At 47.9% G+C, this 11206-nt stretch overlaps 1 protein-coding gene across 3 annotated transcripts in view; it reads right to left on the reverse strand.

Moving 5' to 3' along the window:
- Positions 1-10455, reverse strand: part of FBXO10 (F-box protein 10) — a 63393-nt gene extending 52938 nt beyond the window's left edge. For 2 of the 3 annotated variants that reach the window (XM_054032898.1, XM_054032897.1), the window contains exon 1: positions 10314-10455. The gene's annotated coding sequence lies outside the window, so the exon portion shown is untranslated. The remainder of the gene's footprint in view (positions 1-10313) is intronic. The other variant, XM_054032895.1, reaches the window with a different exon arrangement.
- Between the last annotated feature and the right edge of the window lie 751 nt (positions 10456-11206).

An 11206-nucleotide genomic window follows, 5' to 3' on the forward strand; every position in this document is an offset into this window, starting at 1 on the left:
AAGTGGCCCACGGGCCGCAGTTGAGAACCACTGCAGTAAGGGTTCACTTTCAAGACAAGAGTGGGTACAGGCCTGACCAAGGGTAGCATCTGGCCTTTCTCAAGTGCCTTTATTACTAGAGATGAAGTGCAAAGAGAAAAGGACCCAGTCAGACCTCAGAATATAAGATGTTTGCAAGGCTAGCATCACGGACACAAAATAAACAGGGACCCTCCCAAACAAACCACAATCACGTGGCACAGCAGAACTGTGCACTAAGGTGAACTTGCCAAGGCATATGCCAAAGGTAGGCTTCCCAACAGGCAACTGTATTAAATGAGGAACTATGGTTTATGAGACTGATGTTCCCTTTTTGGGGCCTGATCCCCTAGCCGCTCAAACGACAGCCTCAGGCCTTGCCTTTGGGGAACCCATCATGACCTTTTGGATTTACTTGGAATCTACCCAAGCCATGACAGTCATAGCCAGTTTCCTGATTCTGTACAGCGGATACCCCTATGCCAAGCCCAGGAGAAGTGGGGCCAGCGATGGCTGATGAAGTTCTTTTGTCTCTGCTTCTCATTCTTCAATTGGGACACAGGGCTAACGAGGAGGGCTTGGAGATTCTCCACAGGCTGATTTCATCAGCTCAGTATTTTGGGAGGGGGAGGGGGGGGGGAGTTAGTCCTTCAAACAATTTAAAACTGTGCTTCTTCATATTTCACAAAATGAGTCATTCTTTCATTGGTTTGGATTCCATGATCTGAGACAGGGAAATCCAGCTTCTGAGCTGAAACAGACTTTAATTAACATAACAAGCCTGTAAAAGAGGCACTTCTAAATGTGATGGAACATTTGTAGCCAGATCAAAAGATGAGAGATTAGCCACGAAGAACCCTGGGGAACGTGATTTAGGATGCATTCTCCGCTGAGCTATGCGCACAGGTTCTCTGTTATAATAAAGAGGCAGCTGTGTGAAGCTAACCCAGAGGATTACATTTCTTCCATAATGATGTGCCCAGGACATCTTGCACCATCCCATATTCACCTTTCCAGTGATTTCACCGGGGTTTGGATCATGCCCAGAACACATACAGAAGTTTCTCTTTATGGCCCACAAATGTCACAAAGAAACAGGGACAGTAGTTAACTGTTGCAAACTTAGATCAGCATTCAAGGTTAGTGGGGCCAGACATTATATCAAATCTGTCTCCTCGAGAGATTTAAGATAATTTCTCTCCATTTTAGCTCATTGTTATATTTGTTAAATATTGTTCTCCTTCGCCCCTGCGTTCCTCCAATGGGAGGGCTGGGTGCAAAAGAAACATAAGATCTAGCTGACTGGCTCAAATCTTAATTCCACTCAAGTCAGTGGCAAAACTCCCATTGATTTCAACAGGGCCAGGATTTCACCCTGAATTCCTACCACAAATTGCAAGCTACAATACAGCTCTCTCCTACTGGAGTTGAATTAATGATGTAGAATACAGAAATATCTAGAAACCCCAGCTGAGCTCAAGCCCCCAATGTACTAGCAGCTGCACAAACACAGTAAAAGACAGCACCTGCGCCCAGAGAACTTACAATGTAAGTAGACAAGACAAGCAAAGGGTAGGCAAGGGGAGAGAGCAGAAGTGGTTTGCCCAACATCCAGGAGAAGGCCATTGACAGAGCGGGCACAGAACCCAGATGTCCTGAGGCCCAGTCCAGTGCTCAGTCTACCAGACCACACAGCCTTAAACACAGCGTGGTGGATCTGGGCAGTGCCTCTAAACACATCATCATATGGTTTGGGATTTACTCTTTCCCAATGACCTACTCATTTGAATTTAATCACCCCTTTACCAGCTGAGTCATGAGCTCAACATGCTATTTGAAAAAATCAAGCTATGTTTCATAAAGTTTGAAGTCAGAAAGAACCACTAGCTCATCTTTCTGTGGATCACAAGATATCAGATTGCACACAGGTACCCCTATGTTGAGCCCAGTGACTTTAGTTAGACTAAAGTCATTGGCTGCAGAATTTTTATGACTTGTGATCATGTATGAATCAGAAAAAAAAAAAAAAAACTCAAATTACTTCCCTATTACTAGGAATCTAGATTATTCAAAATAACACTTGGGAAATCTAATTTACTTTTCATCATTTACACTGGTTATTTACAGGGCTATCAAGAGATTAAAAAAATTAATCGCGATTAAACGCACTGTTAAACAATAATAGAATACCGTTTATTTAAAGATTTTTGGATGTTTTCTACATTTTCAAATATATGGATTTCAGTTACAACACAGAATACAAAGTGTACAGTGCTCAGTTTATATTTATTTTTATTACAAATATTTACACCATAAAAAACAAAAGAAATAATATTTTTCAATTCCCCCATTACTAGCACTGTAGTGCAATCTCTTTATCATGAAAGTTGAACTTACAAACGTAGAATTATGTAAAAAAAACCCTGCATTTAAAAATAAAACGATGTAAAACTTTAGAGCCTACAAGTCCACTCAGTCCTACTTCTTGTTCAGCCAATCGCTCAGACAAACAAGTTTGTTCACATTTACAGGAGATAATGCTGCCCACTTCTTGTTTACAATGTCACCTGAAAGTGAGAACAGGTGTTCACATGGCACTGTTGTAGCCAGCACCATAAGATATTTACATGCCAAATGCCCTAAAGATTCAAATGTCCCTTTATGCTTCAACAAATATTCCAGAGGACATGTGTCCATGCCGATGACGGGTTCTGCTCGATAACGATCCAAAGCAGTGCAGACCAACGCATGTTCATTTTCATCATCTGAGTCAGATGCCACCAGCAGAAGGTTGATTTTCTTTTTTGGTGGTTCGGGTTCTATAGTTTCCACATCGGAGTGTTGCTCTTTTAAGACTTCTGAAAGCATGCTCCACACCTCATCCCTCTCAGACTTTGGAAGTCACCTCAGATTCTTACACCTTGGGTCGAGTGTCATAGCTATCTTTATAAATCTCACATTGGTACCTTCTTTGCGTTTTGTCAAATCTGCAGTGAAAGTGTTCTTAAAACAAACAACACTTGCTGGGTCATCATCCGAGACTGCTATAACATGAAATATATGGCAGAATGTGGGTAAAACGGAGCAGAAAACATAATTCTCCCCCAAAGAGTTCAGTCACAAATTTAATGAACACATTATTTTTTAATGAGCGTGTTCAGTATGGAAGCATGTCGTCTGGAATGGTGGCCGAAGCATGAAGGGGCATATGTATGTTTAGCATATCTGGCATGTAAATACTTTGCAATGCCAGCTACAAAAGTCCCATGCGAAGGCTTGTTCTCACTTTCAGATGACATTGTAAATAATAAGCAGGCAGCATTATGTCCTGTAAATGTAAACAAATTTGTTTGTCTTCGCAATTGGCTGAACAAGAAGTAGGACTGAGTGGACTTGTAGGCTCTAAAGTTTTACATTGTTTTGGTTTTGAGTGCAGTTATGTAACAACAACAAAAATCTACATTTGTAATGTGCACTTTCACAATATAGAGATTGCACTACAGTACTTGTATGGGGTGAATTGAAAAATACTATTTCTTTTATCTTTTTACAGTGCAAATATTTGTAATAAAAAAAAATAATATAAAGTGAGCACTGTATACTTTCTATTCTGTGTTGTAACTGAAATCAATATATTTGAAAATGTAGAAAAACATCCAAAAATATTAATAAATTTCACTTGGTATTCTATTGCTTAACAGTGCAATTAAAACTGTGATTAATCACGATTAATTTTTTTTAGTTAATCATGAGTTAACTGTGATTAATCAACAGCCCTAGTTATTTACTATCTTGAATTTGATTATTGTCTTTCTCCAAACTGAATAAATTTCACTTTTCTTTCTAGTCAGTTTCATTTCCTCGTTCTTGTGTTAGGACAAGGTCGCAAGTCCTACTAGGGCATGTTGCAAAACAAACACAAATTTTCATTGAAACTGCTTTAAATTTTTATTAAAAAAATGCTTAGAATCATGTTTTATTTTCTATTTCTTACACAAAATTGAAATTCTGGGTCTACGTCACCTAATAAGCTTTAACATTAACAAAACTAATGATTACTTCTTTATATGCAGCAGGAGGTTCTGAAATCTATTCCCCAGGTCATTCAAGAAGAAGTCTTTGGGGCCCTCACTTATGACTGAAGGCTATGTGGCCCTGGAATTCTTACAGTCTTTTGTTTCTGATAGTCTTAATTATGGCCGTCATAATAAAATAGCTATCGAAGTACAATAGTTAAGGGAGGAGAGTTCTACCCAGGGCTTTATATGGGAAATTTATTAGTCCTGAGCTCCCTGTTATTCAGCTACTATCCATTATAGTTACAGAGTAGTTTGCCCACATCTCAGAGAACAAAGTAATAATGGCAAAATCAGATGCCCTACTTCTTTGTATTGTCCACCTTGTCTGTTTAGACTGAGGATTATGGATGGAGCCCCGTAAGGATCAATAATTATTATTATTATTTACATAACAATAACAACAAAGATCACCTATAAGTTCTTGTATAGCACTTTATATGTCCTAGTTCAGGGGTGGGCAAACTATGGCCGGGGGCCGCATCCAGCCCTTCAGACTTTTTAATCCGGCCTCAAGCTTCTGCCAGGGGCTTGCTGTCCACGGCTCCTGGAAGCAGAGGCACGTCCCCCCTCCAGTTCCTATGCGTAGGGACAGCCAGGGGCTCCACACGCTGCCCCTGCTCCAAGCGCTGCCCCCGCAGCTCTCATTGGCCAGCAAATAGGGCCAATGGGAACTGCAGGGGCAGCACCTGCGGATGGGGCAGCGTGCAGAGCTGCCTGGCCACACCTCCGCGTAGGAGCCAGAGCGGGGACATGCCGCTGCTTGAGGTAAGTGCCGCCCGGAGCCTTCACCCCTGACCCCTCCTGTGCCCCAACCCCTTGTCTCAGCCCTAATCCTCCTCCTGCTATTCGAACCCTTCGGTCCTACCCTCCAGCACCCGAGCCCGGACCCCTGCCAGAGCCCTCACCCCCCCACACACACCTCTGCCCCAGCCCGGAGCCCCCTCCTGCACCCTGAACTCCTCATTTCTGACTTCACCCCAGAGCCCGCACCCCCAGCCTGAGTCCTCACCCCCACCCCCAATTTCATGATCATTCATGGCCCACCATACAATTTCCATACCCAGATGTGGCCTTTGGGCCAAAAAGTTTGCCCACCCCGTCCTAGTTACTGTACAAACATGAGTTGATCCTCACACCCAGACCTGTGAAGCGTGCTAACAATTATCTTCCACCTCCAACAGATTGGGGAAGTAAGGCACGGAGCCCAGGTCAGTATTTGAACCCAGAATTTCCTCACCAGCCCTCGCAGTCCCCAAAATGGTTTGGAGTGATCAAAGAGTGCATGGAAATCACTGCAGATGCCGATCTGAAGCCCTTAATATGCAGCCACTGGTGATTCAGGAAAGCACGTATACCTGGGCTTAAGTCCATTTCTATTTAAGTGCGTAGTGTTAAAACAGGTACTTACACGCTTTCCTGAATAGAGATGCTTTCCTGAATCAGGGCCATGCTTTTTGAACTACTAAAGGGGGCAGCACCAATTTATAATCAACTCAGTTTCAAAAATAAAATTAAAAGTCAGATTCACCCTGCCCTGAGTCCCTGGCCCATTTATGGGGTTTACAGTAATTGGTCAAGGTTTTCTATTTCCCCGATTGCTTTTGTGAAAGACCCACATCAACAGGGGACGCTTACTACAGAGGGGAAAACAATGATGCTGATTTTACACAAGGCACTCTGGAAGCCACAGGGTAAACAAATTAAAAAACAAACCAACACCAGACTTTTCCGCCCCCTTTGCTCTCTTTAAGCTACAGTCAGCTGAGCTGCCGCTTGTAGGCAAATAAATAAATAAAAATAACCGTCAGACAGAAATGCGATTTTTAAATGGATGGCGGCCTTGTAGCTAAATTTAATCAAGTCACCACAGATACCCTGCAGTGCTAATGCAGTAAAAAAGGACCACCTTGTGCATCTCACTGCTGCTGGATGGTCTTTTCTGGCCTTAAGGTCTATGAGACGAATCATACCAGGGGGAGGGGTCTGTGTGGCAGCTTTATAGCTCTGTTTCATTATAACAAATCTTCTTTTGCCTGTGAAATCTTCAATTAAAAATCTCATTTCTTCAGAGGATGCAGGTGTAGCGGGTTTGTAAAGGTCAACTTACTTTTCACAGCTCTGATGATTAGAGGTATTCATGGGATGAATCCACCCAAATGAGACAGAAGAGAATACCAGCCCAGGTTTCTAAAAGATTTCACAGACATCGGTCATAGACATCCATCAGCAGCAGCGAAATGCAGCTTGACTAAACAGGAGGAGCACTGGGCAGCATACACCATCATCAGGGGACGTGAGAGACTTTTAGAGGTGCTGGACTTTTGGGTAAAAGGCATTAGACACCACACATGCGTTCAGTCTCTTCCCACTGCGCAATGGGAGCCTCCCAGCTCTCACCAGAGAAATGCTTTTGACAACAGCACTCGCCTGATCAGACACAGTCCCAAGCTTCTGGGGTCACAATCTGCCCCCACATGCACAAGAGCAATTCTCCCAGAGGGCAGTGGGACTGTACACACCTCCCTTTAGTGCTAGCCAAAAAGCCACCCATCTCCTTCACCCTGTACCCACCCTTCCTATCTGCTGACTGGCGGGGACATCCGGAACCAGGGCGGAGTCCCAGAGATCTTCATTGTCCTCGGCTTCTCCCGCAGACTCCACCAGCCCAGGAGAACATCGAGCCGCCACTGGAATAGTCTTCTCATTCCCGAAGGAGGGAGATTCAGTGGGAGCAGCTCACATACCGATTGTCACAAGGGGGCAGGCAGTGCAGCCCCAGGCCGGGACCCAGCATCATCACCACAGCGTGCAAGATCAGGGGCTCGAGGACTCTCCATGACAGGGGAAGACAGGGCCATTGGGAGCTCCAGGCAACGGAGCTACCACCCACCACAATGCTATCCTCCTCCTCAGGGCGCACAGCTCCATCCTCAACCATTGCCAGCAGCTCAGGGGCCTCCAGAGTCTTCGCCCTGTCAGAAACAGTCCCACGGAAACCTGTCCCATCAATCTGTTCTTCACCCCCATCTCTAGAACCTGTCTCTGCCGCCGCAGACTCTGGCAGTGCAGATGCAGGCTCTGTCTCCTGCTGGTCCCTTGTTGTCCCGTTCCTCACCCCACTATCCTGGGATCCCCACATTCATACCAGGGACCCCAGAACCAGCAGCGAGTAGGCAGGAACCCCTCAAATTTCATGTTTTCCGAGGTAGCAAACACTAAATAACCGGCCCCATCTATGGCACCAGGCGCAGGGGTTACATAGAACCACATACATCTGGGGCTGGAACGACAACATGCCTCACCCTGACAGCAGGAACTGCCTTCCCCCTAACAGGAGAGATCAGACACTGAGTGTGGAGGAAGGGGGAGAGGGGCACTGGAAAAAAACAGCTCAAATGAGGAGTGCAGAGACAGGAGAAGGGCAAAAACAATAGGTACAACCGTACACACTTTCAGGAGTCTGCCAACTAGGGTGACCAGAATTCCCGATTTTATAGGAACGGTCCCAATTTTGGGGGCTTTTTCTTATACAGGCACCTATTATCCCCCACCCCATCCTGATTTTTTACACTTGCAGTCTGGTCACCCTACTGCCAACCCACCCGTTTACAAATGTACGTCTCCAGGGGGAGCTGAGACAGATGAGGGCAGAGGAAGAATGGCTCATTGATGAGGGTGCTGGCTGAGAGAGCTGGGTTGAATTCCTGATCCACCAGGGGCTTCCTTCTGCCGCAGTTCCCTATCCACACAAGGGAAGGAATGACACTGCCCAACCTCACAAGGTTATCGCGAGGCAAAATGCATTAAAGTCTGTGAGCTGCTCAGATACCAGGGTGATGGGCTCAGATAAGTACCTGAGCTCAGACATGCTTTAGTTAACCAGTCTGGGGAAGCAGACAGCTCCCTAGACCCCACCCCTGGTGCACTGTACGGGTGGCTTTGCAGAGGAGGACAAAGCAGCCAGATGGTGTCTGGAGTTTCACTGGTGGCGTGATTATATACAGGCTGCAGCACTGCGGGCTGTTCAGTCGGGCAGCTGAATGGCAAAAACCACTGAAAATGGTGTGAGCAGGAAGGGAGACCAACATAAATGCTCCCCATGGCAGCAGAGACACCTTTCCCAACAGCAGCATTCCCTCAAAGGCTCTGGAACAGCTCACAACACAACTAGATCCACAAAGCTGTCTGAAATCCCCAACCTGCCTGGGCCGCTTCTCCCCACAGACCCGCCTCCAATCTCCCTGGGCCGCTTCTCCCCACAGACCCGCCCCCAACCTCCCTCAGCGACTTCTCCCTATAGACCCGCCCCCAACCTCCCTGGGCCACTTCTCCCCACAGACCCGCCCCCAACCTCCCTCGGCCGCTTCTCTCCACAGACCCACCCCCAACCTCCCTCAGCGACTTCTCCCTATAGACCCGCCTCCAACCTCCCTGGGCCGCTTCTCCCTATAGACCCGCCTCCAACCTCCCTCAGCGACTTCTCCCCATAGACCCGCCTCCAACCTCCCTGGGCCTCTTCTCCCTATAGACCCGCCTCCAACCTCCCTCAGCGACTTCTCCCCATAGACCCGCCTCCAACCTCCCTGGGCCGCTTCTCCCCACAGACCCGCCTCCAACCTCCCTGGGCCTCTTCTCCCTATTGACCCGCCTTCAACCTCCCTCAGCGACTTCTCCCCCTAGATCCACCTCCAACCTCCCTGTGCTGCTTCTCCCTATAGACCTGCCTCCCTCCTGCCCAACCTGAAATATATTCATGAAAATAGATCTTTGTAGTCCCCTGTGGTAACATTCCAAAAAAGTATCTACTCCGAGTGGCAGTCCGATCCAATGGGTTTAGCGTAAGGAAATATATTAATCTGATGTACACAATGCAGCAGATTACAACAGTAATCCACCAGTACAGAAAACCACCTTGGATGCCCATGTTAGAAAGATACCACCACCTTTCCCTTTTGCTTGTATTCTAATGGAGTTTCATGCAGTTTTGATCAAAAGACTGGCAGAGCTCCGAGATACTGCATTGTTCCAGGTTCTGACATGATGCCCTCTCCTCTCCTTATTTCTGCCATGGATCACTCTGTTTTGAAACAACACCCTACTCCAAGGTCACCTCATGTCAAAATCCTACTGCAAGCGAAGAAAGCAAACCAAAAGTCCCACCACTCATTTTTAGCCACCCTTCCAATCACAAAATGGGTTAGAGGTGTAGCTCAGCATACTTGCAAGTAATTCTAGAGACTGATCCTATCTCCGCTAACATTCAATTCCCTTATTAAAAAATATTGTGCTAATAACTAAGGAGAGCACTGAAATAACTTTAAAACCACATGTTAGACAACCGAATTCCCCTATGGTAAGTAACTGACTTCAACAAACGTTCTATGTATTAAATCAAAACAATATTCAAAGAAACAGCAGAGCTCTGGTGGCCAAATATCTGAATGAACAGTAGAAAAACTGCACAATGCAGCAAAGAGTAAAATGTGATAGACAATACACCTAACAAAAGAACAAAGTGGATATATTTAATATGTCTACTATAAAACTATTTCAAAACACAACAGCCCTCTACTTGCAACTGAGCATTAAAAGAAATTGGTTTTCTTTTCCGTGCCGTGCCTTAAAATGGTTGTGAACACACACATTGATGGGTGCCTCAGGGTAGTGAAAGAGCACTTGCAGCATCACAAGCCACACAGCACTAAGATTACATAACTCCGAGCCTCTCACAAGCGCGTGTAAATTCCCTGGTTTTCGGAATACAAGTTTCAACAGAAGTCGGTTTCCTCAAGGAAGGGGCCATTAGTGCAAGTTACAGATGGTTTCCCCCTCGAGGCTGGGTTCACACACGTTATTCCCCTTACTACACAGAAATGGCAAGTTTGTGCTCCCAGTTGCCTTCCCAGCCGAGGGCGATGGTTATGAAACTAGCCTCGCCGCAGCATTCCCCAGCCACCCCGCTGCACCCCCACAAAACCGAGTGTGCAGAGGGTAACCCGTGCATGCACAACTCCGGGCAGCGGATCGCCTGCAGAGCACGGGGAGAAAAGCCAGGCTCCTAGCCAGGGCAGGGCTGCCGATCGCCCCCCCATCACTGAACCCAACCCCACTCCTGTTCCCGTCCGCCAGGCGCCCCATGGGAAATGCAGCGGGCAAGTTTGCAGGGCAGCAGTCCTGCAGGGGGCAAGGGCAGAGTTCGCCCCCCACCCCCGTTACCTTAGATCCCGCCGCGGAGCCGCCACATCCAGGCTGCTGCGGGCGCTGCTCGCCCAGCAGAGCCGCGAGGAACAAACGCCCCGGCCGGCCGGCAGCCCCTCCCCCCGCTCCAGCGCACAGACCATAGAGCGCCTGGAGGAGAGAGAGAGCCTTTCCCGGGGCTCGCGGCGCTGCAGCACTCGGCGCGTGGGCGGGGAACGCTGGGCGGGGGGGGTTGCGCATGCCTTTCCCGGGCCCTGCTGCTGGGCGCTCAGCGCGCGCCGGGCCCCGCTGCAGACTCGCCGGCGCCCGTGCAGGGCGGTGCACCCTGAGAGCGGGGCGCTGCGGGAGCCACGGCCTCTCCTCCCCCTGTAAGCAGTGCAGGGGCTGCCAGAGCACTGAGGCGCCCGGACATGGGCCGGAGCCTCGGGCCCATTCATCATCATAACGCCCAGCTCTGGTCTAGTGCTTTTCAGGGCGGGGGCCTGGCGGCGCTTTGCCCATAAAGCTGTTTGCGTGGCTGCCGGCGAAGGGGGGTGTCTAGCCAGCATCACGGACCCAACCTCCCAGTCTTGGGCCCACAGCTGGGGCTTTCGAAACAGCAGTCTGGATGTCTGGAACTCAGGCTCTGAAGCCAGGGGAGTGCATGTGGGTCCGGCCACAACTTCCAAGTGCTGGGGCCGATGTTGTTCAACAGCTTCGTTAATGATCTGGATGATGGGATGGATTGCACCCTCAGCAAGTTTGCGGATGACACTAAGCTGGGGGGAGAGGTAGATACGCTGGAGGGTAGGGATAGGGTCCAGACTGACCGAGACAAATTGGAGGATTGGGCCAAAATAAATCTGATGAGGTTCAACAAGGAAAGGTGCAGAGTCCTGCACTTAGGACGGAAGAATCCGATGCACTGCTAC

Source organism: Malaclemys terrapin, chromosome 6 (assembly GCF_027887155.1).
Source record: "Malaclemys terrapin pileata isolate rMalTer1 chromosome 6, rMalTer1.hap1, whole genome shotgun sequence".
Classification (NCBI taxonomy): Eukaryota; Metazoa; Chordata; order Testudines; family Emydidae; genus Malaclemys; species Malaclemys terrapin.